This window comes from Orcinus orca, chromosome 10 (genome assembly GCF_937001465.1).
Source record: "Orcinus orca chromosome 10, mOrcOrc1.1, whole genome shotgun sequence".
Lineage (NCBI taxonomy): Eukaryota > Metazoa > Chordata > Mammalia > Artiodactyla > Delphinidae > Orcinus > Orcinus orca.
The window spans coordinates 24336379-24360988 of NC_064568.1; the positions used below are offsets into that span (position 1 = coordinate 24336379).

At 41.6% G+C, this 24610-nt stretch overlaps 1 protein-coding gene across 28 annotated transcripts in view; it reads left to right on the top strand.

Moving 5' to 3' along the window:
• The window catches only part of MAGI1 (membrane associated guanylate kinase, WW and PDZ domain containing 1), a 617182-nt gene that overhangs the window by 382949 nt on the left and 209623 nt on the right, over positions 1-24610 (top strand). Inside the window, exon 1 of one of the 28 annotated variants that reach the window (XM_049715800.1) lies at positions 8902-8918. The exons of the other annotated variants lie outside the window; for them this stretch is intronic. The gene's annotated coding sequence lies outside the window, so the exon portion shown is untranslated. Of the gene's footprint in view, positions 1-8901; positions 8919-24610 lie in introns of those variants that run through there. 28 annotated transcript variants of the gene reach the window in all.

The following is a 24610-nucleotide window of genomic DNA, read 5'->3' on the forward strand; positions in this document are numbered from 1 at the left end:
CTGGCACAATCTTGGTCTCCTGTAACCACTTCACATCTGGAGGATTCTGGGATGGGTCACGGTTATGGTGATAGTGCTAGCTGTGATAGGATGGTGGTGATGGTGTTGAAGATGCTGAATGGACCACTTCTGTTAGGAGGCTTGTTGCCAGCCCAAGTGTATAGCTGTTTCAGGGGCGGAGGCAGTGGCTGTTTCAGGGAGTAGTGTGAGCTGCAGCATGAGGTGGGAAGGCCAGAAGGGGGAAAGAGTCCTCTACTGTGGGAGCACCCAGCACAGGATGCCCAGTTGTATCCCAGATTCGTGTATGTTGGAGTTGATATGGGCATCCCAAAGCATATTCCTGTGATGGATTATATATTCCTAAAATACATAGAAATCAGAAGAGGAAACATCCTAGTGACACAGGCAGTTATTGAAACTCGCCTTGAACACCCGTATCAGCAGTGACCAGAACCTGGTTTCAAGGGAACTTCCTGGAAAAGCAGCCTCCTTTCATACTGCTGAGAGGCACAGGGTTGTGACTGCTGAGTAAACACAGGCTTTGGATGTGGACAGAACTAGGTTTGACAAACAGCCCCTCCATTCTCTGGCTCTGTGATCTCGGATAAATTACTTCCCGGAGGTTTCCTAATTTATAAAATGGGGAAAATAGTACCATCCCAATAGAATTGTGGTGAGAGTTGAGTGACGTAATACATAAGAAGCACCAAGAGAGGCCCTGGCAGGTAACAGGTGCTCAAACTGCAGAAATATATCCATGTATCTGATGAGTCGCTGTGCACACTCTATTTCCATGACAACTGTTTAGTGAGCAGAGTGGAGTGATGCAGAGGAGGAGAGGGTCTTTCGATGTAACCAGGAACACTTGCTAGACCTTATCTCCGGGTTGTGGATGAAAATGGGCTTCCTTGCAGGATTGGCCTCTGTAATTCTTCCACTACAACGTTGAGTGTTAGAGCAGTTACAGTTGAGATAAGTCTGCTGTGTGACTCACGCACCATCAAGGCCAAGTTGGACAATTTATAATTTACTAACATAAGGCCCACTGATAGGCACATTCAAATGGTGCGTGCTGTAGGCTTAACTGATTCTGTCTTCCTCATTAACTCTGATCTGCTGAAAGCCCTTCAGCACACCCTAAAGGTAGGATAGGCTAGGCCAACTGGAAAGGACTAGTTGGCCCCCATGGGCGAGTTTTTCTTTTATTGTCAGTGCTTGGACTCTCTATCCCTGAGTTTTTGCATATCTGCAAGAAGGTAAGCACTCCCTACAGTGGTGCCCCGCCCCCAAGAAGCACACTTGCCTTTCACATCACACTCCCTGGCAAGTATCAGATCTGTGTTTCATGCCCCCTTTACTTACTTATTGTGACAGATGTATTCAGAAGCTCATTTGGCTGGTACATGAGTATAGTGACAAGTTCTAACATGCACATGGTGAATATACTGTTGGGAGTCCTAATTTGTGTCCTGAAGGCAGCAGGAGTCAAAAGACACAAAGATGGTACTGTAGGTTCAATGTTAAGTTGCACAGCTTCAAGGAGGGAGGGGTGTGGTCTTGTAAAACAGGTCATTTGTAGAGAGATATGGTCATACAAATGTAAAGAGTCAATTTTGAGAGCATCCCTTGTGCAATCAAAGTCTGAGGTTCCTGGAACTTTGATCTTTGATTGTGCATTGCAGGATCATTCTTCTTCTTTAGCTATCTTAAATTGCATATTTGCATTGCATGAGCCATTTTCGGTTGTAATAGCTGGAAGCTTGCTTTTTCTGCATTTTCTTGGAAAACCTGTAGAAAAAGCTCATTTGTGTTCCATCCAAGCAGATGGTCATCTTTCACACCTTGAAGAGAAGTAATGCTAGAATTGTGGCACTTGAAGGTAAATGTTCCATGTCTGCCCTATTTCCATTTCTTGTTGCAGAAAGCCATAAGGATTCTGTTGATTTCCCATTTGCTGTTTGATCCCCCTGTTGACTTACAAAAGCCAGAGAATTGTCAATGGAGTTGTTTCTTCGTAAAGGGGTCTCTTCCTCACACTTCGATGGCAACTCAAGTTAAAATCCAGCTGGAAAATACTACCTCAAGCTGATATATATATTTTTAATGGTGGAAATCAAAGGTTATTATAAGGAAAATACCCATCTCTTTGGGTATATAAATACCCAAAGCTAAGTGATACGTCATTTATCTTTGACATATGAAAGTCATTATCTTCCATAAGTCATGAAAAAACATGAACAATAGAAACTCCAATATCACTCTTCTCTTACATGTTGATCTTATTATATTCAGGCCCTTTGGTCACTTTAAAAAGCATCAGATATAAAGAGACACTTCTGTTTTCCTTCCTAACACTATTTTCCTTAATAACCAAAATATTTGTTATTTCTTATAATCATTATAAACTTATGTCCATATCTAACTAGACGTCATTTTCCAGACAGAACTTGGCTGCAGAATCTAAACAACACAGATTAAATTATTATCATTTGAAGAGCGTTTTTCATTTTTATCAGTATCTCCCTTGGTCTGTTAGCACTATTATTTCTTGATTCTCAGAAAGTAAGAAATCAATAATTTTTTCTGCATTTGGCTGTTGTTGAACATAGATGTAGATGTTTAATGTGGTAGTTTTCTTTTTTCCTGGAAAGCTGTTAATTCATAGATGTATCTTAAAATTAATGACATCTTAGAACTAAGAAAATTTTGGTGTTATAAAAATTACCAGGTTACCGCTTTAGTTCCTTAGGAATTTTGCCTACAATTAGAATAAATTGCCATTTGGTGGCAATAATACTTCCCTCTTATCTACCCTCCATGGTTCGCTCAATGGCATGGAAAATTTAGTCCAGGTCTCCAGTGAACACCTTAATTTTTTTCATTCCAAATTAATTTTTCTCTTATGTAAGCAATACATACCCATATTTCATTAAAAACAAAAGCATCACAATAAATTTTAATATCCTCTTTAACCATCCCACCCTCATACTGTTTTCATTTGTCTTCCCCAAAGGTGACCATAGATTGCCATTTTAAATTATTCCTCTGGGATATTTTTCTAATCATTCATAAATATATATATGAATCCACAGAAAATGGATAATATATAGTAGAGCGAGAGTGTGTGTGTTTGGATTAACATAAAGGGTGCCACAGTCTTCTTTGAAAGTCTTGGTAAAATCTGTCTGTAAAGCATCCTGGCTTGGGACATGATTTTTTCCTTATGAAAGCTAGGAAAAGGGGGTGAGGAGATAATTCTTTAACTTCATTTCATTTTGGTTACAGTCATTGCTCTACTCAGGATTCCTCCTGCTTCTTGAGGTAGTTCCATTAATTTATTGCCCTCAAAAATGATCTATTCTAACTAGACTTTGAAATTAACTGGTATAATGCTGTACATGGTATTCTCTTATACATGAAAATAAATCTCATATATTTTTAATGCCACCTTTTTTGCTCTAAAGTTGATTTATTTTGTGATTTCTCCCTACCCTCCCCAACCCAGGGTCATATTTGCCAAAGGCTTTTCAATTTGATTAGTCCTGTCATAAAAATAGCTTTTTCTCCTGATTTTTTCTTTATTGCCTACAGTTACCTGTCTATAATGCTACCTTAATTTCATTATTCCCTTTTTCTACATTTTAAAAACAACTTTATGGAAATTTAATTCACATAGTATACAATTCACACCGTTCTCAAAAAGTCAGGGTTTTTTAGTATATTCACAAGATTGTGCAGCTGTCACCACAGTCTAACTTTAGATGTTTTTTATCTCCCTCCAAAAGAATCCTAGACTCGTTAACAGTTATGCCCCATTTCCTCCCAAATCCCATAGCTTCAGTAAACTGCTAATCTATTCTCTGTCTATAAATTTGCCTGTTCTGGACATTTCATATCAGTGAAATCATACAGTATGTAGCATTTTGCGTCTGGTTTCTTTAACTTAGCATAATGTTTTCAAGGTTCATCCAAGTTGCAGCATGTATCAGTACTTCATTCCTTTTTATTGCTGAGTAATACTCTATTGTATGGATATACCGCATTTATTAATTCATTTGTTAGTTGATGGACATTTGGTTTGTTTCCACTTTGGGCTATTATGAATAATGTTGCTAGCAACATTCATGTACAAGTCTTTGTGTAAAGGTATGTCTTCATTTCTCTTGGCTATAGATCTAGGAGTAGAGTTTCTGGGTCCTCACCAATACTTTTTAATGATGGCCATCCTAGTGAGTATGAAGTGGTATCTCATTTTGGGTTAGATTGGCATTTCCCTAATGACTAATGATGTTGCACTTCTCATTTGCTTATTGGCCACCTGTGTATTGTCTTCGGAGAAATGTCTGTCCAAGTACTGTGCCCATTTTTTAATTGTGTTATTTGTCTTTTTGTTGTTGAGTTGTAGGGGTTCTTTATATAGTCTAGATGCAAGTCCCTCATCAGGTATGTGATTTACAAATATTCTCTCCCATCCTGTGGATTGTCATTTCACATTATTGGTAATATTGTTTTCAGCACAAAACTTTTTGATTTTAATGTAGTATAACGTACCTATTTTTCCTTCTGTTGCTTGTGCCTTGGTGTCATTGTCTAACCCAAATTTACTCCTATGTTTTCTTCTAAGAGTTCCATAGTTTTAGATGTTACTATTGGGCCGGTGATCCATTTTGAGTTACTTTTTATGTACGGTATGAGGTAGGTTTCTAACTTGATTCATCTGTATGTGCATATCCAGTTGTCTCAGAACTATTTGTTGAATTTTCTTTCGTGTTTTAAAAAATTCATTTCATTTTTATTTTTATAGCTTCATGAATAGAAAGCATAAGTCATTAATTTTCTGTCTCTCCTGTTCTCTAATACATGCATTCGAGGCTATAATTCCCTTCTGTGTAGGAATCTAGGTCTATCCCACAGATTTTATTATTATTATTGATAATTTTTCCTTCTTTTTCTGTTAATTTCTGTTTTTATTGCATTTTACTCCATGAAGGTGGCCTGTATTATGTCACATAATAAAACTGAATATAATTTTATCCAAAGGACATTTCTATTTAAAAATACCTATAAAGTCTTTTTTTTCAACCCTATAGATGTATTATACTTCCTTTTACACCCAACAGTGCTCTGTACTTGGTATGTGCTAATACATATTGAAGGGAATACGTATGCAGAGCAAGCCTTTAGAGGAAATCCACACCTAAATGTTAGAAATGATTGATGTGATAGTAATAACTAACACTTACTGAGTACTTTCCTCTGTGCCAGGCACTCATGTAAGTACGTTGCCCAGTATTTACTCGCTTAGTCTTCATAACAATCCTACGAGGCAGGAACTCTTTATTCCCATTTTACAAGGTGTAGCAAGGTGGAGTCTCTTAGCCAATGATTCACGTCAAGAGAGAGCCAGCGGGGTGGGTTTTGAACGCAGCTAGGGTGGCGCCAAATGCCACTCTGAAAACTACTACATTCTGTTGCCTCCCAAGTGGTCACTTTTCCACAACATTTAATGGTCTGATTCCTAGTCATTTCTGTAATTGCTTTGAACAGTCAGTCAAGGAAATTCTTGGCCCTTTTCTTTCAGTTGTTTGTTAAATAGTGTTGTAAGGAAGTGTCTACATTTTGCTGCCACTCTAAACTGTGCCCTCAAGACACTGCATAGCTCGACCTTAAGGTTTAGAAGTCAGATACCCAGGAAGGAAGGCTAGCCCAGGATCTTATTGATTTTCATTTTTTGTGTGTGACAAAAGAAAATTCAGAAGAAATGCAATTAAGCATCTCTCCTGGCTTAGGCTGGAGACCACACAAGCTCAGAGAGTCTCAGTTTTTGAGATCAAGTATCTACACTGATTAAAAACCAAGTAGATTTTCATGGAATCTTTTCATTGTGCCTCACTTATACATAGAGAAACCTGGTCTCTGGAGCTCTAGTTGAAAATAAGTTGTTATTGTTAGGCGTATTTCCAAACCAAATTAGGGCTATTTTTCTCCCCTTATTGAAGATTGGAAAGCTACATCCTTGAATACTTATTGAATAAAAGTTCCCTTCTTTCTTTCATAAAGAGAATGGCTTTTATATTTTTGTTCCCATCGGTGCAGTCTCTAAGCAGATTCCTAGCAAAAGAGCAATTTAATTTGTTCTGCACAATCATTTTCTTGTGGAAAACTAATAACACACAAATTCCATTTTTCAGCATTAGGTTGTAGCCAAAGGCTTTTGAGAGTTTTATGTGGAATCAGCTTTCCTTTTTCTTTCTTCTTTTTTGATGATGATCGAGAGGGGAAATGATGTAAATGTTCACATGTATTATGTACATGGTTGATAAAGAAACCAACCCCTTAAGTTTTTATTGTTTCTTGCAAACCAAAAATGTAAGCTAATACTTTGCATTCAGCTCTCAAGGCCTTTCCATCTTCCTAAAACTAGATGTGAGACAAGAATGAAGCAAACGAAAATGCTTTTCTTCCAAGGTGTCTCATTCACTGTTTCTGACTGCCGAGTGACATCCAGGGTGCTGGTGTGTGCATGTTGCTAAGCCCTGGGAGCTGTTCCAGTTTGCACGTGTCCTCAGAAGTAGAAGATGGGGGCTTTCATTTTGTGAGTACTCTTTGTATAGAGATGACATCATAATAACAACGATAGGTGACATTTAGAAGCACCTTTTATGTGTGGTGAACTGTGTCAGGCACTTGTATATATTATCCTCACAAGTAGGTAGTTTTGGTACCTTTTTACACATGGAGCAACAGGTGCAGACCTAGCAAGTAAGTTACCTCCATGCCCAGAGCAGGAAAGTGGAGAGACGGGACTAGAACCCCGTGAGTCTGACTCCAGAGTTGAGTCTTTTGACCATCCTAAGTGACCAGAGGATGAGGAGCTTTAGAAATGCCATCCCTCCACATCCTAGTGTGCAGGAAACAGACAGCAAGACAGACGTGCACACAGTGACTGCTTATTGAGTAGCAAATATCGAAGGAACACATTTTGTTTTTTCATCTGCTGCAAAACCCAGCCGATACTGCATTCAAGGGAAAGATTTATGTTACCTTGTGATCTGGATGGCTCTGCTGCCCTCTCACCTTTTCCTCCCTCATTGCACTTTACCGTCACATGAAATCTGGTCCTCTACGTTGAATCTAGGTTCCTCATTGCCCTTGTCCTCTCTTCCCGCCAGGAAGAGACATGTCCCTTGCTTCCTCCCTCCTTTTCTTATTTTCTTGTCATTCGTCCCCTCAGAACATTCCTCCTGCCCCGTTATCTCCTCCTGTCCGAACTGAGTCAGGAATTCTCCGAGGATGGTTGCACGTGGCTCTGTCACACCTGGGTTGGGGAAAGGCAGGCAGCAGACGCCTCCTTCCTTTGCCGGTCTGCAGGGTTCTCTGCCTTACAACGAGTGGCTGACATTTCTAAGGACTGGCCATTTGACAATAGAGAAGAAATGTGTGTCTTTAGAGCCAGAGGACTTTCAATAAAGTTTTCTTGCTAGGGAGGGTGGGGGCTATAGGGGAGGGATGCGTCATCAGAAACAGAGTGGAGATGATACCACTAGGCTCTTACACATTGTTTTAAAGAGTGGATTTGAATGGCACAGAGATAAGCCTTAAAGAAACAGCTTGATTCTCAACCAGTTTCCACCTTGAATTCTTGACGTGGCTATTCCTTGAAATAGATTTCACAAATTAATATGCTATTCTCCATCCACCTTTAACTCAAGGAAAACTATTATTTCAGACATCAGAGTTCTTATCTTTGAAATTTCCTCCAGAGTTGACGAAGAGGCAGAAGGGCAGCAGTGGGTCCTACCTGAAGGCGCTTGGAAGCCTGCTGCCCCTCCCTCTTGGGAAGTCAGGGTTGCATCCCTACCAAGAGAATCACGCCCCCCCTCCCCACCCCCACCCCCCCGCTCCGGCTTCCCCGACCCGTCCACCCAGCCTCCTGCGTCTTGCAAATGGAGCAGCCTCATTTCCCGCCTTTCCTTGGCCAGGGGCTCCCCCAGGACCTCGCGGGCGATGGGGACCTGGCATGCCTGGCGGGAGAGGCAGTGCCCGCCTCGCTGGGCTCCCGCCGCTCCGCAGGTGGGGCCCTAATCCCCCTGGCCTAGATATCCGGCAGCCTCTAGGAACCCGGGCTCTGTGATGTAATGCTCTTTTTTCACACTCCCGGCTTAAATACAGATGGAAATTGTTGTCATGTGTTAGAAATGTCGCCAGTAATATAAAAGGCGCAAGCTTGGGCATCTCCTCTCCCTTCTCGCACAGTCACCTGCTCCTGCCGCCAGCGCCTTCTTCCCTCGCAAAACCTCTCCGTGGTCAGGAGGCCGAGGTGCCCCCAGCTCGCCTAGAAAGGGGTTCGGATCCCCCCCCCCCCCGCCTCTCTTACAGCCGCAGCAGAGCCGAGGACAGGAGTGGTGGGAGGCTCTTTCAGGCTCACAAAGGGAAGGATTAATCTTGGCGATTGGGCTGGGATTTGCAGGCGAGTACAAGTGGTCCAAGATCGCCCCCTTGCCGCCCCCGCAGGCGCCTGCCCACCTCTGGATTCGAACGATCCGCCCCTGGAGGAAGCCTGGGCACAGGCAGGAGGCGGCAGAGGCGCCCCGCCGCCCGAGGTTTGCGCTTGGGTTGTGGGAACATCCATGGAGGTGAAGATGCCATGTGTGGTGTGTGGACCAGAGAGGAGGGGCGGGGAGAAACCGGGCCAGCTTGGGAGGGCCAGATGGCTGCGGCTGCGTTCTAATTCACCGGGCAGGCCCGTTTGGCCGGGCAGGGCGGGCGCGGGAGGGCGGGGGAAGAAAAAAAATCAGGGGTCAGTGGGTAGGGAGAGGCCGGGCTCTGGAGCAGATGCCTGGCGAACAATGGGGCTTTTGAAGGAGATGCTGGAGGAAGTGTGGCGCGCGCTTTGTATTGCCTCCTCCGCATTGCAGGTTGGAATCGGGCAGCTAAATTTTAATGAAGTGCATTCCAAAGTGTGCTCGTCAGCCTGGGCTTTCGAGCGAGGGGCTCGGCTGAATGGGGACCGGCGGTGGGAGGGGGAGGGGGCCGCCGAAATGAGTTCCCGATGGATGGTAGAGGAGGAGATGAAAGCCTGCTCAGTGTGGAGGGCAGGGGAAGGGATGGGGGGAAAAATCAATACGTCCCCGTGCATATTAATAGGCTCCAGCAGGTGTTGGGAAATGTATGTTGCTGCATTGTTCCGGCGCCCAGGCTGGGGAAGGCCGGGGAGAGGCTGAGCTACTTCTCCCCGGCGCGGTGGGCAAATGCCTTTGCACTTTGAAGGGCTTTACAAGCTCCCGGGGAAATGAAGGGGGGAATGAGCTGCCATACCCTCCTCCCGTTTTCCCCATTTTTAAAAGAAAGAGAGTACGTGCAGAAGGCTTTTTAAGTTTCCTGGAAATTAACATGTGTGTATCAGAGCCCTGTCTCATCTAGATAAGGTATGCATGTCTGTGGGCAACCAGAAAATAGAAAGCAGGATCTAGAGTCTCTGGCTTGCTGAGTGCTTGGGAGCCGAAAGGCTCTTCTCTCATTTCTGGTTCTTGTAAGTGAATGGGCCAAGCCAGGAAGGCTGGGCGAGGGGGAGGCGGGTGTTTAAAGAGGCATGAAGGCTGGCCCTTCCCCTTCCCAAGTCCTCAGTCTGTCTGACCTGAGTACCAGGCAGCAGTGGAGTATGCAAGGAAGCTGTCATGTCCGTGGTGTTGGAGCACAGACTTTGCCTCAAACACAAAGAGAATGGATTTGTTTCTGAGCCAAATTATTTGAGGGCATGTGAGCATACTTATAAGGATTAGGAGGTATGTAGTGTCCTTTTCTCTTTCCTAGGGTTTACCATGCTCTCACTTTGTCAATTGAGAATCATTTAGGAGAGTACTCATGAGTGTGTGCTGACCAGAAAAGCCTTGGTGGTTTTCGTTGTTGCCTGTTGTGTTTGTTTGTTTTACACTCCTCTTGAATTCAGTGCTTTCAAAAGGTTCGGGCATGTTTGTTGGGGGCTCCAATAAAACTGGAAGCTTTTGCATGAGGTCATTATGACTTTTTAATATTAAAAGTATTTGACTGAGGGTGTGTATGCAATGCACATGAACCCCATGTATATGCACTTAGCAACCCAAGAATAATATATTGTCTTTCTGGTTCTGGGAAAATAGATGCATTTCTTAGTTGAGAAAAACTTGCCTTTTATCACCTGTAAGGCTATTACCTTCTAAAAACTGGTGTTTTTTGATAACTTTGGAAGCCCTCAAGTATTGATTGGATATGCTCTTAGGTTTTTTTGTGATTTAACTTGCACTGGAACTTGTCAACAAGATGCAGCTCATCACTTGCCAATGAATTTTAGTGATGTTGAAAGCTTTAGCAGATGAATGGTATCAACAGAGACTTGATTCCTCCATTTCTCAACTGAGCAAACAGAAGCAGTCTGCTCTACCCTCCCAGTATCTTTCCTCTTCTATTTTGGGAAAAGGGGATGGGCCAGAGGGAAAAGTTCCCTAACCCTGAACCCCCCTACCCGGACCCCACCAAATTAAATACTGAAGGTTACTCATTTGCATCCCTATGTAGTTTCTTTCTTAGGCTGTATTTCTGTGGCAGCAGTAAAAAAAAATGTTTGGGTTTTGGTATTTGGATTTGTTGTGCTTGTAATAAAGAGATGTGGGATCAGCTTGTTGTTCTTTTCACTTAATTATAGCTCCTGAATGGGTCTATTATTACCTTTAAACTTGAGTCTTACCTGCTTGCTGGTCTGTGCTGAGCAAAAACACGGGCAGTTGTGTTTATCATGCGACCTCCCCGGGGGAGACCAGAGCCCCACTGCCTTTTAAGTTAACTGAGGTCAGAAGAAGCAGTTTGTGATATGGCCCATGGTGTGTTTCCTGGAGCTACCAACCATGGAACCCAGGTTCTCTGAAAACTTTCAGGTAATAGTTTCATTAACAGAAAGGACCACCTCACTCAACCCGGTGTATTTTTCTGATACCTAGGACTGTCTTTGTGATCAACAGCTGTAGCTCCTTGACATTCTTAAGTATAAGAAGACAAACTATGCCCATGCATTAAAGGTACCACAGAAGCCATGACAGTAGCTGGTATTACTAAGGCACATGTAGCAGAGGCTTCTGATGAGGCACTCCCTCTCTCCCCCTTATTTTCCATTCTCTCTTAGCATATGGATGTGGGTAGAGGAGAGAATGAGACTCCCATATTCACAAAGGAGTCAATCACCTTGATTAAGTGATACCAGTGACTGAAAAATTAAATTGTAATCTCTGTTTGCCCCTATGCTGTGTCACATAAAGCAGGTGATGTGATATCAGTAGAGATTGCTGATTTAATAATCCCAATAAGTATACAGATCCATGATGCTGGCTTATTAGGGCTGCTGTAGGGAAGAGAATTTGGGAGACACCTATGACTAAAGGTAAAAGGATTTCTAAAGGGAAATGTAAACATAGAGATGATAGTACTAGAAAATCACAAGATCCACCCCCCATCAATACACCCAATACATGGGTGTATTTTCATGGCAAAATCCAGTTAGAAAATGGTGATCACCATTTTCTCAGCATGTTTGCTTCTTCTTCTTTCTGAAAATGTTTTTATGTTGATAGTCAGACCCCAAATATTTGAATGTAAGCACATCCCTTGCAGTCATACTGACACCCTCTGGCACCAGAAAAACTGTCAGAGCATTTTTGAGAAGTCTGGTGGGAAGAAAAACCAGCAATGCCAGCCATTAATTCAGTCATTCTGCTGATGGCTGTGTCTGACAGCCGGTTGGCTCTCGGTGACTTTTCGGCTTTGGGAGTATTATAAACACTAAGTGCAAAGGTCTTGCTGGCTTACCGGGTCTTGATGCAAGTTTCTGCCCCTGGGAGCCTCTAGCACAACTACATGATCAATTTAGGATGCCCACAGCCAGGACAATTATGTCCAAACAGTGCCTCTGAAAGACTGTGATACGCCGTTTTCACTGATTTGATAAAAATGGCACTAAACCCATTCACTCCCCAGTAGTCTATTGAGTTGATGACTGAAGGCTATCTAGATACCTGTTTTTGTTTTTATCTGATAACAGTTCAAGAGCTGCTGTTGCTGATTTTTATTTCTTCTTCTAATGAGGTTGGTATCCCTTAAAGTTTCGATAGGCTGTCATATTTAAAAACAGAATGGGGAAAATATTACCTAATTTTTACTAAGATGTTTGAGAAGATTGTAAGCATGAGAGTAAAGAGGAGGTCTTAAAAATGAATTACTAGGGCTTCCCTGGTGGCGCAGTGGTTGAGAGTCCGCCTGCTGATGCAGGGGACACGGGTTCGTGCCCCGGTCCGGGAAGATCCCACGTGCCGCGGAGCGGCTGGGCCCGTGAGCCATGGCCGCTGAACCTGCGCGTCTGGAGCCTGTGCTCCGCAGCGGGAGAGGCCACAACAGTGAGAGGACTGTGTACCACAAAAAAACAAACAAACAAAAAACACAAAAATGAATTACTAAGCTGAAGGTTCTTGAATGAAAAAATTTTGAACGTGTTGACATTTGTGGTTATCTAACCTGCAAGGGCAGCAAAAAAGCATAGTGCATGTAACTCTGTTTTGTGAGGCTTAGCAGTTTTGTCCCTGGGGGTTTTCAGTATTTCTCTTTCTATATCCCAGTTCTAAGCCCAACACTTAGCTCGTAATATATGTTCAACGAATAGTGGATGAATGAGTGGATGCATTGAGAACTTAGACCAGTCATTGTTAAGAAGTTTGAGTTATTTCCTGGAGTGGAGCTACTCTTAGCAAAACAGAGCAAAAAGCACAACTCCATGAAAAATCATTTTAAAAATAAAAAAAGGAAACACCATTTTCCCTCATTTTTAATAACATACATTCTTTCCCACAAACCAGCTAGTTTTTCCTGTAGTGCTGTTGGAAATTTAAAAAGCATTTAGATTTCTACTCACTGTTTAATTGATCTTAAATGCTGGGCTGTTCTTCTGATTAGAGAATCTCCTTTTCCCGCGACCTGTCCCACTATAGTTGACCTGGGTTCTGAATTATCGCACTGGGTATACTTCTTTGCCGCAATAAAGTTTAGATCAGTGGGAATCTACAAATTTGACAACAACCATATTAAGTAACTTGCCTATGAGACAGAAAGTGTCATAATTTTCTAACTAATTTGGAGCAATGCCAAAGAGAGTTGCTTTAAAAACACTTAACGATTGTAGTAGAGACCTGAAAGGGAAGCAAAAAGTCTATAACGTTTAGCTCCTTATTCTGAGGCTTAATACTCTAGTTTATGTATATATATATACATATATGTATATATATATGTATACTCTAGTTTATGTATACTCTAGTTTATGTATACTCTAGTTTATACTCTAGTTTATGTATACTCTAGTTTATGTATATATATATACTCTAGTTTATGGAGGACTTTGCTATTTCTTTTTTAAACCCTTTCATTCATTACTTGTATTTTTACCTGGAGGTGGTCTCATATTAGAACTAACTTGCTCTATAAACATTTGAGTGCCTACTATGTGCCAGGCACTTTTTAGGTATTAGGGATAGCTCAGTGACCAAAACAGACAAAAGCCCCCTGCCCTCCTAGAGCTTGTATTAGAATCTGTGTTAATTTAGTCCTAATAAGATCAGGGAGTAGGGAATAAGGGTGAAATGATTAGTTAAAATGAAATCTTTCAGCTGTGAGAAGTTTGTGCCTAAAAATTACTGTGGTTGGTAAAACTGAGGCTTGCTTGCTTGCTTGCACAGTGAAACAGTGCAGTATAAAATTACACGCGAGCCTCATTCTCTCCTCAGCCTTACTCCTCAAAAATAACAGATTTTTAAAATATATTTTTAAATATAAAAATTTATATATATACATAAATTTGCTTTCTCTCTCTTTTTACATTAGTATATACACACACAACTTTTTTTCTCTTTTTTCTTTCAAAGTAAATGGTATCACACTCTACCTTCTGTTCAATCAATAACAACTTTTTTTCCCTACCTGAAATTGACACATTAATATGATAAAACAAATATTCCTACCTAATTCTTGGTAACAACGACCTGGTAGCCAAAGCCTGGGCTTGAGGGTTGACGTAATCTATTTAACTGTTACTTAGATGGAGAGATTTAACATTGTTTCCATTTTTTCAGTATTACTAACAATGCTGTAATAACTATCTTTGCACACTAGTAGCTTGGTTTTTCTTATTGCCATTACAGATGGCCAACTTTCCACATTAGTACATGTATGCTTAGTTCATTCTTTCTAATAATTGGAACCTACATTTATTAGATGACTCTTTGCTAGGGCTGGTTCATTTTGTTCTCACAAAACCTGTAAGATACTCATTCAGCAAATATTTATTTAGCAACCTTTATGTGCTAGGAGCTGTTCCAGGTGCTTGGGATATTATTGACCAAAAGAGATAAAGATCCCTCGTGGGGTTTATGTTCTAGTCAGGGAGACAGACAATAAACAGTAGATGTACTCAAATGAGTAAATTATTTTGTATATTAGAAGGTGGTATGGAGGGCGGCAGAGTAGAGTAAGGTGGTCAAGACCATGGAGATGGGGCATGTTGCAATTTTAAACAGGGTTGTCAGGGTAGACCTCACTGGGAAAGTAGCATTTAAGTAGAAATTTGAATGAATGAAGGAAGGAGCCTTGTGTGTATCTGGGTGAGGTACAGATACCCCGTGGCGGAAGTACAAAGCCCTGAGCAAAGGCCCTATGGCAGAAGTGATACCTGCGTTGTGGGAAGAGTGGCTGGAATAGAGAGAATAGTGGCTAGAAGTGTGGAAGGAGAGGTCAGAGTGTAAGGGAGAGCAGACAGGTCATGCCAAGCATTTTAGACCATTTTAATTACTTTACTCAGAGTGAAATGATAGTCATTGCAAGGTCTTGATTGGGATAATGACATGCCTCAATTAACATTGGAAAAGTCTCACTTTAGGTCATGTGTTAAGTATATATGGATGGGCGGAAGCAGAGAGCACAGGTAGGAAGCTGTTATGGAAATCCTGGTGCAAGATGGTGGTGGTTAGAACAGAGTAGTAGTAGTAATAAGGGTGGTGTAAGAAGTGGCTGGATATATTTTGAAAGTGTTCCCCAAACAATTGCCTGATGGGTTAAGATGAGGGGTGTGAGAAAGAACAACAGGTTTTTGTTTTTGTTTTTGTTTGTTTTTCAACTGAACACCTTAAAGGATGGAGCTGCTGTTTGCTGGATGGGCAGAGCTGGGGCTGTGTCATCTCTTGGTTTAACATCTGGAGTTTCATTTTGGACTTAACTGAGTTTGAGAGATTTATTAGCCATGGAAGTGGGCTGTCAGGAACACAGTGAGCCTGGTGTGTGGAATTCATGGAGAACATCACTATACCATGATTTCCGTCATCATTCCCAGGTGTGGAATGCTAGAAACAGTGCTGAAAAGGAGCATCCTTGCACATATACCTGGGTGCCCAACTGTGAATCTTAACTTAGGTTAAGCTGAAGGTGGCATCACTGAGTTTAAGAGTGTGTGCATTTTAGGATTCGAAAATACTTCCAGATTACTCTACCAAAAGAATTGTATGATTTATGTTCCCATCAATGTGTATAAGAGTATTTATTTCCCTTCATCTATGCCAAAACTTAATATCGTCTTTTAGAGTTTTGCCACTTTGATAGGTCAAAGACTTTTTATAGCCTTTTACTACAAGCTCACGTGTCTTCCGGTCTCAGAAGCTCCATCCAGCTTCTGGAAGACGTAGAAATTTTCCGTGCTCTCTGAAGGTTTGTACAATGGTGATGCAGGTCATACTTGGTAGGACAAACTAACTGCTTGAGGACTTAGCTCTCTGCAAGAGGATGTAACATATTCAGCATTGTTCAAGCAGCTAATTAAACACTAATGGGGAGACAAATCATGGCGTGAGAGGCTAGGGGTTCTGGGAAGCATCAAGTCATTGATTGTTGAATGCGCAGTCATAAGAATTGTGAGGGACCCGGGAGGGGAGAGACACAGAGGCCCTTGTATGTCCTGCCAAGGAGCCTGGAACTTATCCTGAGGGCAGTGGCAGTCTTAGAAGAGTTTAGGGTGGGGCATAACATGGTCTTACTTGTATCTTTTGAAAACCACTCTGGCAGACATCTAAGACAGGGTTGTCAAACTGTGATCCTCAGGCCACTGCCTGTTTTTGCTAAAGACGTCTTACTGGAACACAGTCCTACGCTTATGTATTGTTTATGGCTACTTTTGTGCTACAGTGGTACTGATAGTAGTTGAATCAGAGACTGTGTGGCCTCCAAAGCCTGAGCTATTTACTGTCTGGCCCTTTCCAGAAAAAGTTTGTCAACGCTTGATTTAGGGGATGAAATTAATGCAGCGGGGGCCAACAGGGAAGCTATGGCCAAAGTGAAAAGTTAAGGCAAAGGAGGAGGGGAGGCCCAAGAGATATTCAGGAGAGGGAACTTAGTGAGTAATGGAATGGGAGATACAGAAAAAGGGAGGAGTCCAAGATGGCATGCAGGGTCCTGGGAAGAGTGACCAGGCAGACCGGAAGGTCATAAGGGAGCTCTCAGTGGAAATGTCCAGCAAAATGCAAGATAAATGAGCCTGAGTATGGTATAAGTGGGTGTTCAAAATGGCAAGTTTGGACCTGTTTTCAAAGTATCTTGTTAATACATAAAAGTCCAGAAGCATCTCATCCTGCTGCCCCATCTAATGTCCTATTCTGGAGATGCGTCCCTTCTCTGCCATTTTTGATCTTTCTTGACCAGTCAAGGTTTGGCTTCATGTCTGTGCCCTTCAGGAAGCCTTCTCTGCAGACTACAAGCTGTCCACACTGACCTATCCCTGCTTTGAACCCTTATATAATATAGTGGAAATCCTTTTTGCCTACATGGTTCTTCTCTCAAGTAATCATTTCTCATTTCCCTATCTAGATCAGAAATTCAAGGAGAGTTTCCATGTCTCAGGCATTTTTGTGTGCCTACCAGGTCTACCATGAAGTCCCAAATTAGGTGTATAAATGTTTATTTCTTATTTACAGAATAGTCAAATGATTGGACAAAGCAAACTTATTCCACCTCAAATATCATTCATCAAAAATTTATTGAAAAAATAAAATTTATTGAGTACATTGTATATGCCAGGCACTCTGCTAGGTATCAGGTGTATAATGATTACCCTCATGGAACTTTATTCTAATGGAAGATAGCAAAGATGTTACCCTCTCTGCTCTTCTAATTCCTAAAACTATAGAGCATAATATTGCAAGAGGACTCTGAGATTGTATTCTTGCTCAGCCCTCTTTTTTCACGTATGTTTAAACTGTGTAGAGGTAGAACTTGAACTGCCCATCTCACCAATAGAATGGTGAGGCTTTCATCTGCGTTGTTCAGATTGAACAGTGTGATTTGGTTTCCATTCAAGAGCATAGTAATTCATTGTTTTAATGCACTTTTGTATATAGGGAGTTGCTTGTCATCTTTATTCTGGTGAGTGTCCATTCTAAAGTGGTTATTTTTTTTTTCCCTGCTATTAATACAACCCTACCAGACTTGTGTTTTACTGCAAAAGCTCTGCCTTAATGGGGTCAAATTTAGGGAGGAATGCTTCACCCTGGTTCCCATTTTATTCTCATATAACATACTGATATCTGTATTCTTGGAAACTGACATGGAAAATGAAGGAACACGGAGTCTCTGGCAGCTTCCTGTTTTCATCTTTACAGGAGTTGAAAGCATCAATTTTCATTTCATGCTTTGAATTACTTGTAGTATAGGTTTTTAGAGAGTCTTTGGTAGGCAGATAAGCCTGAGCTCTGGACCTGCTCACAGAGGAGCCTCTAAGGAAAGCAAGAGAATAGGCTCTCAAGCCCCAGGGAGGGGACCATATGTGTGCTGGGGAATTGAGGTCCGAGAGCGTTGCTGTCCCAACAGTGCCAAGGGGAGCTGCTCTGGCTTGCCAGACACTTCGTAAAAGTGCTTGCTGATCGAGTGCTTTTGCTTGGTGTCTTTGTGTTATGATATGTCATGCAAAGAAGTGGAGTAGAAGGTGCGGCTAATATTCCAATGACAGTAAAAAAGCATCAAGGTAAAGAGAGATTTGGGGGCCCAAAGATATCTTATTGGGGAATGGCAAAAGATGTCAAAAGGAACTAACCATGACTTTGATAGCAAAGCCCTGACCCAGCAGTAGATGAGGATGGAAACTCCCAGGGCAATTGACCGGGTTATTCCTGTGGTGCATCTTCCCTAATGGGAAACCAGCAAGCCTTTGGAAAATTACAGCTTCATGACAGTTTCTCCCCTGTAAAGACATACATTAGCTACAGCAGATTTTGTGACATTACAGACTGAAGAGAAACCTGCCTCCCCCCATCCCAGAAGCTTTCCTGCACCACGTTTTTGTATTTTCCAGTATCCAGAGTGAAGGTGCTGGAGGGGGAACTGTTCTACTTGCCAACCAGAAAGAAGGTGTTAAAGAAAAAAAGTCTGTTACTTGCCAGTTGGAAAATATGTATGTTCCAACATTTTGTCTTTAAGAAGACTACTTGTAGTTTGAGATGGCTGTAATCTAGGTGAGTTTTAAGTATTTTAATGCATCTATGTTTAATTTCTCATGTTAAAATCACAATTTTTTGAAGTGAATTTTATTTACCATTTAGAATTTACTTACAATAATGTTTGCTCTTTTTGCTATATAGTTCTCTGAGTTTTGGCAAATGCAGTCTTGTAACCACCTTTCCATTGAAGATACAGAATAGTTCTGTGTGTCCCCCCCACCCCCTCAACCCTCCGTGGGGCAAAATTCTTTCCTCTTACCCACCCCCACCCCCCTCTTTTTATGGCCACACTGCGTGGCATGTGGAATCTTAGTTCCCCGACCAGGGATCAAACCCGTGCCCCCTGCAGTGGAAGCACAGAGTCTTAACCACTGCACTGCCAGGGAAGTCCCTCCTCTGACCCTTTTGTTGTCAGTCTCTTCCTCCACCTGTAGGCAACCATCTATTTTCTGTTCTTAATAATTTTGCCTTTTCCCTAATGCCGTATAAATGGAATCATATAGTATGAAGCTTTTAGATTTAGCTTCTTTCACTTAACAAAAGGGATTTCAGGTTTATCCATATTGTTGCTGGTATCACATTTGATCCTTTTTCCTGGCTGCATAGTATTCCATTGTATGGATGTACCATGGTGTGTTCATCCATTCACTAGCTGAAGGACAGTTGAGTTCTTTCCAGTTTGGGGGGAGTATAAGTAAAGGCAATAAAGGAGCTTCCAAAGGAAGCAAGAGAACAGGCTCAGAGCCCCAGGGGAAAAAATCACAGGTGTATTGGAAAGGTTTTGTGTAAACATAGGTTTTCGTTTTGCTTGGGTTAATACCTAGGAGTGAGATCACTGGGTCATGTGGTAAGTATGTGCAACTTTATAAGGAACTGCCAGAGTCTTTTCCAAAAAGCTGTACCATTTTGCATTCTCCCTTAGTAATGTTTGAGAGTTCCAGTTGCTCTGCATCTTCACTAGCACTTGGTATTGTCAAATTTAAAAAAAGGTTTCTCCCCCCTAGACTTTCTAATGCATAGTGTAAGGGTATTTCATTGTGATTTTAACTTGAATTTTCCAAATGACTAAGATATTGAACATGTTTTCATGTGTGTATTTGCCATCCATATGTCTTTGGTGAAGTGTCTTTTATCCATTTTTTAAAGTAGAATTTTTTTTAATCACAAATTTTAATGGAATGCACCAACTGTCACTCAATCCTGCTAACATTTGGCTTGCCTGATTTTTTTTACAAAATACCAAAAGTTTGATACTTTCAAACATCTATAAGCATCTTATTTTCTTTTTTAAAATTGAAGTATAGTTGATTTACAATATTGTGTTAGTTTCAGGTGTACAGCAAAGTGATTTATATATGTATATATGTACTTATGTGTGTATGTGTGTATATATATATATATATATATATATAAAAAAGAATCTGAAAAAATATATCTATAAAGAATATATATAGTGTTGTTGGGAAAAAAAAGAATATATATGTAGTTTTCATATTCTTTTCCATTTTAGATTATTACAAGATACTGAATATAGTTCCCTGTGCTATACAGTATAAACATCTTGTTTTCAAACATTAAGCTTATGACAGGAATTAGTCAAGTCTGGACTTACATCTTGGCTCTGTCATTGACTATCTGGCTGACATTAGCAAATCATTTGACCTCTGTAAGATTCAGTTACTTCATCTGTAGAATGGTCTCAATGCCTAATTGCTGATGGGTGTTAGGATGAAATTAGCTAATTGCATAAACACAACATGTAGTAGGCATTCACCAACTAATAATTCTTCTTACAAATATCAGTATCATTGACTCAGGTGAACTTATGTAGGCAGGTCCACGTTATCCATTGTAGCACCAGTGTCTAGTATAATACCAAGTGCATGAAAGGAGTGAATGAAGTGGTTGAATGAATAAATGAGTCAAGGAAAGCATGCCTACTCTTTATACTCAACTCACCAAGGATATCACACATATAGTTTTGTGAGACCCTGTCTTGAATCTAGGGGTATTTGCTTAATTGTAGCTCTATTACATTTTCCATTTATTTTAGTGCTATAGCTCTTGATATCTTTTTACCCATGCACTTCAAATTTATTTTTAGGGAGGCTGAGGGTATAAGGATTTGGGATGTCACATGATTTTCTTCTTCTTCCCTCTGTTTTTATATGCTTTTTCAAAGGTCAAAGAACCATGACCCATGACTCATTCTTAGGTTTCTGTTCCACTTGAAAGGGATACTTGCAAGTAACTGCAGATGAATCTATGGCTTCCCAGCTTTGTGAAACTCTCCTTATCACTCAGTTCTGCTGGCGGTTGCTGCCAATTATGTCTTGGCTGTTTTTCGGGTAGTGGGTGTGTGTAGGCTGGTCTTTGCCTTCTCCAAGAAAGAGGGCCTGTAGATAGAGCCTCTGAGTTCCTATAACCTGACCCCATTTTGAAGAAATTGCTGCCTTTGGCAGGGTGCTTTCAGAGCCTCACCCATTCCAGAACTGGTCTGAAAAACCATTGTTCCAGCTGGTTGCTGCTTAGTCAGCTGTTAGAACCGGCCCAGAAGATCTCATTCTGTAGGCTGAGCAATATTGGAAACCAACCTTCCACCCTAAAGGGAGGAAGTTAACATTAAGCCAGTTTGCTCTCTTCTGCAGAAGTAGCTTTTCTAGGTTGTGGAAAATGGAAATAAGGGTGGAGAATGTCTGAGTCTGGACGCTCTGTGATGTGTTAATTATTTTATGTTCCATCTAGCTTCGAACTTCACACCACTGTCGCTGTGGAAAGTTCTCCAAATTGAACTGCCTTTCATATTCTGGTAATCCATTTCACCTTTGAGAGTCTAGTAGAAGCAATAATCTCATCTTTAAGGAGAAAATGACAAAGCTCTTCTTGGTATAGATTTTCAAAGCAGCTCTCACACTTGGTAAATTCCCACCTAACCTAAATGTGTTTTCAGTTCTTCTTCATTAAAAAGTTGGTTAGAACATTCCTTCGAGTTTTTACAGAGTCCTGTTCTTCTTAAGCCTCATCTTGGTTGTATCTATTAGACCCCTAAGAGCTGGCCTATTGGGGTGCAATTATAATGAGGAGGTAAATACACTTGAACTTTGTCCCGCTCTAGCCCTTTCCTGTTGCTGTTCATTTGTTTTGGTGATATTGGCATAGCTGTTTCAAAAAACCTTGCAGTCCGTGCACACTTGCCCTTGCCATTGGTAAGAAACCCCACTCTAAGAAACTTAAGGAAGTTGATGGAATTCAGTGAAATGGGTTCCAGTTAGAGGTCAGAGAAACATGTATTATTTTCAAATAGCCGAGACAGGTTAGTTCTGTCTTAACTCAGCTGTCCTTTCACGCTGTGACATTGCTTCATTTAACTGCCTTGCAAGGAGCATGTTTTTGAACCTGAGAATAATGCAGGTGATGTCATTATGAGTTAGAAGTTGTTTTTAAATTAATTATAATATCTTTAAATGGTGCTCCTCTGAGAACAGCAGTAGCATCCTGAAAGAGAAAGAACTTAACTTCCAGACTTGGGCTGTCCACTGTGGTATGGTAGCCAGTAGCCACGTGTGACTGTTGGAGCATTTCATATGTGACCAGGCTGCGTTGAGATAAGCTGTCCATGTAGAATATAGACCAGAATTTGAAGACTTGGTACGAAGAAAGAAGGTAAAATATCTTATTAATAATTCTTTGTTGATTTTATGTTGAAATTACAGTATTTTGGATTATTGGGTTAGGGTAAAAATTTAAACAATGTTAAATTTATTTCACTTGTTTCTTTTTACTTTCTTCAAACCAGTTTTAATTATAGTCAATTTACAATGTTGTGTTAGTTTCAGGTGCACAGCAAAGTGATTCAGTTATATATTTATATATATGTATACAATGTATATATATATTTTAGATTCTTTTGCATTATAGGTTATTACAAGATACTGAATCTAGTTCCCTGTGGTATACAGTAGGTTCTTGTTGATTATCTGCTTTACAGACAGTGGTGTGTATCTGTTAATCCCAAACTTCTTTTTAATGTTACGTGTGTAATTTAAAATTTCGTATGCGGTTCCCATTACGTCTTTATCAGACAGTGCTGAACGACTGAGTATGGCAGTGGTACCCTTCATTCCGAAGGCTGTATATGTCGTAGTCCTGTCTCGTGGCCGTGTTCATTTGCCGAAGAGGCCTCTCCGTCTGTGGAACGTTCACATTTGTGGAGCAAAGCCTGTGAGAGCTGTGGTAGATCAGAAGCGCTGGAAGGTAGGCAGGTGATGGCTAAGGTTTCTTCCCTGGATAGTTGGGCTCATGGCAGCCTTAGTGTGACATTCAGGATAGAGAAGTGAGGTCACAAGGTCAGCGTGTGAAGGGAAACCCCAGCCATTTCTCTGGAGAAGCTTGCTTTCCACAGGAGTTTTACTTGACCTCGTTTTCGTGCTTGGTGTCCTCTCACATTGGTGAGGCTGTCTCTGATGTGATGAGCTGCATAGGAATTCTGGAGGGCCGCCACCTGAAGTGACGCGCTTCCGTGCCATGTTTAAAATCATCCCTTTTGCTAATATTCCTGAGAATATTGAGGGAGGCCTGTGTGTGGTGCTGCCACCTGGGATTTTTTCTGATCTGGCTATTAGGAGACTAGACTAAGTTTACCCAGAGCTGAGCCTGTGTGCTAGATAGGATCAGACACTCAGAACCAACAAGAGCTGTATTTCTCGTGCACAGGGAGCTTACGATATGCCACACATTATTCTAGGACCGAGGATGCAGCAGCAAGAAAGCAGACTAAAATCCCACCTTTAGTGAGCTGACATTCTGGTGGACCCTATAGTGTAGTTAAAAACTCTCACTTCGAATAGATTTGTGAGCTGGAGGGGGTCTTGGGGATTATGTAGCCCAACCCGTTTATTTAACAGAATAACTGTCATTTTACATGTTGAATCTATCATAGTGGCTAGTGCAGTGCCTCACATATGGCAGACTCCAATTGTGTACGTTCATCTATTCAACAGGTATTTATTAAATACCTACTACATTTTAGGCACTTTTCTAAGCATTGGGAATATATTGGCAAACAGAAGAAAGATTATTGTTCTCAAGGAGCTTCGATTCCATCTGGGTGTGGGTAATGGGGTGTCAGACGGTGGCCATGAAATATAAGTAAGGTATATGGTATGTCTGAAATGGATAAAAATCTATGAAAGGAACAAGGTAAGGGGTATTGGGAATGCTGATGGGAGATGGGTGGTAACTTTCAGTAGAGCCTAATTTGGGAGGTGACTTTTGTGCAAGAGTTGGGGTGGAGGATATTTACCATGCAAATATCTGGGGTTGCAGTTGGTGGTAAGGGCACTGGGGGGTACATTCCAGGTGAAGGGAGCAAACCAGTACAAAGACCAAGGCGGGAGCCTACCTAATCTCTTTGAGGAGCAGTCAGGGGGGCCAGTGTAGCTGGACCACAGTCTGCACAGAGGAGAAAGAGTGTTGGAAGATGAAGTCAAAGAGGCGATAGGGAATCGGATCATGAGTGAACTTCACTTTTACAATACAGGATTTTTTTTTTTTGCGGAACGCAGGCCTCTCACTGTTGCGGCCTCCCCGTTGTGGAGCACAGGCTCCGGATGCGCAGGCTCAGCGGCCATGGCTCACGGGCCCAGCCGCTCTGCGGCATGTGGGATCTTCCCGGACCGAGGCAGGAACCCGTGTCCCCTGCATCGGCAGGCGGACTGTCAACCACTGTGCCACCAGGGAAGCCCTACAATACAGGATTTTGAGCAGAGAACTTCTGTGGTCTGACTTACATCTTTCATTTGTTTTTTTTTTAACATACAGTAAAATTCCTCTTTTATTGGTGTACAGTACTCTGAGCTTTAATAAACGCACACAGTCATGTAACCACTCTGGTAATCAAGGTACAGAATGAGTCCTTCCTTCCATCACTCCAAAAACCTTCCCCGTGCTGCCCCTTGGTAGACTTAACACTTTAAAGGACAATTCTGGATGCTCTGTGGATCTCAGGCTATGGGGAGGCAGCTGGCACGCAGGAAGGCCAGTTGGGAGGCTTATGCAGCTGTGGGTAA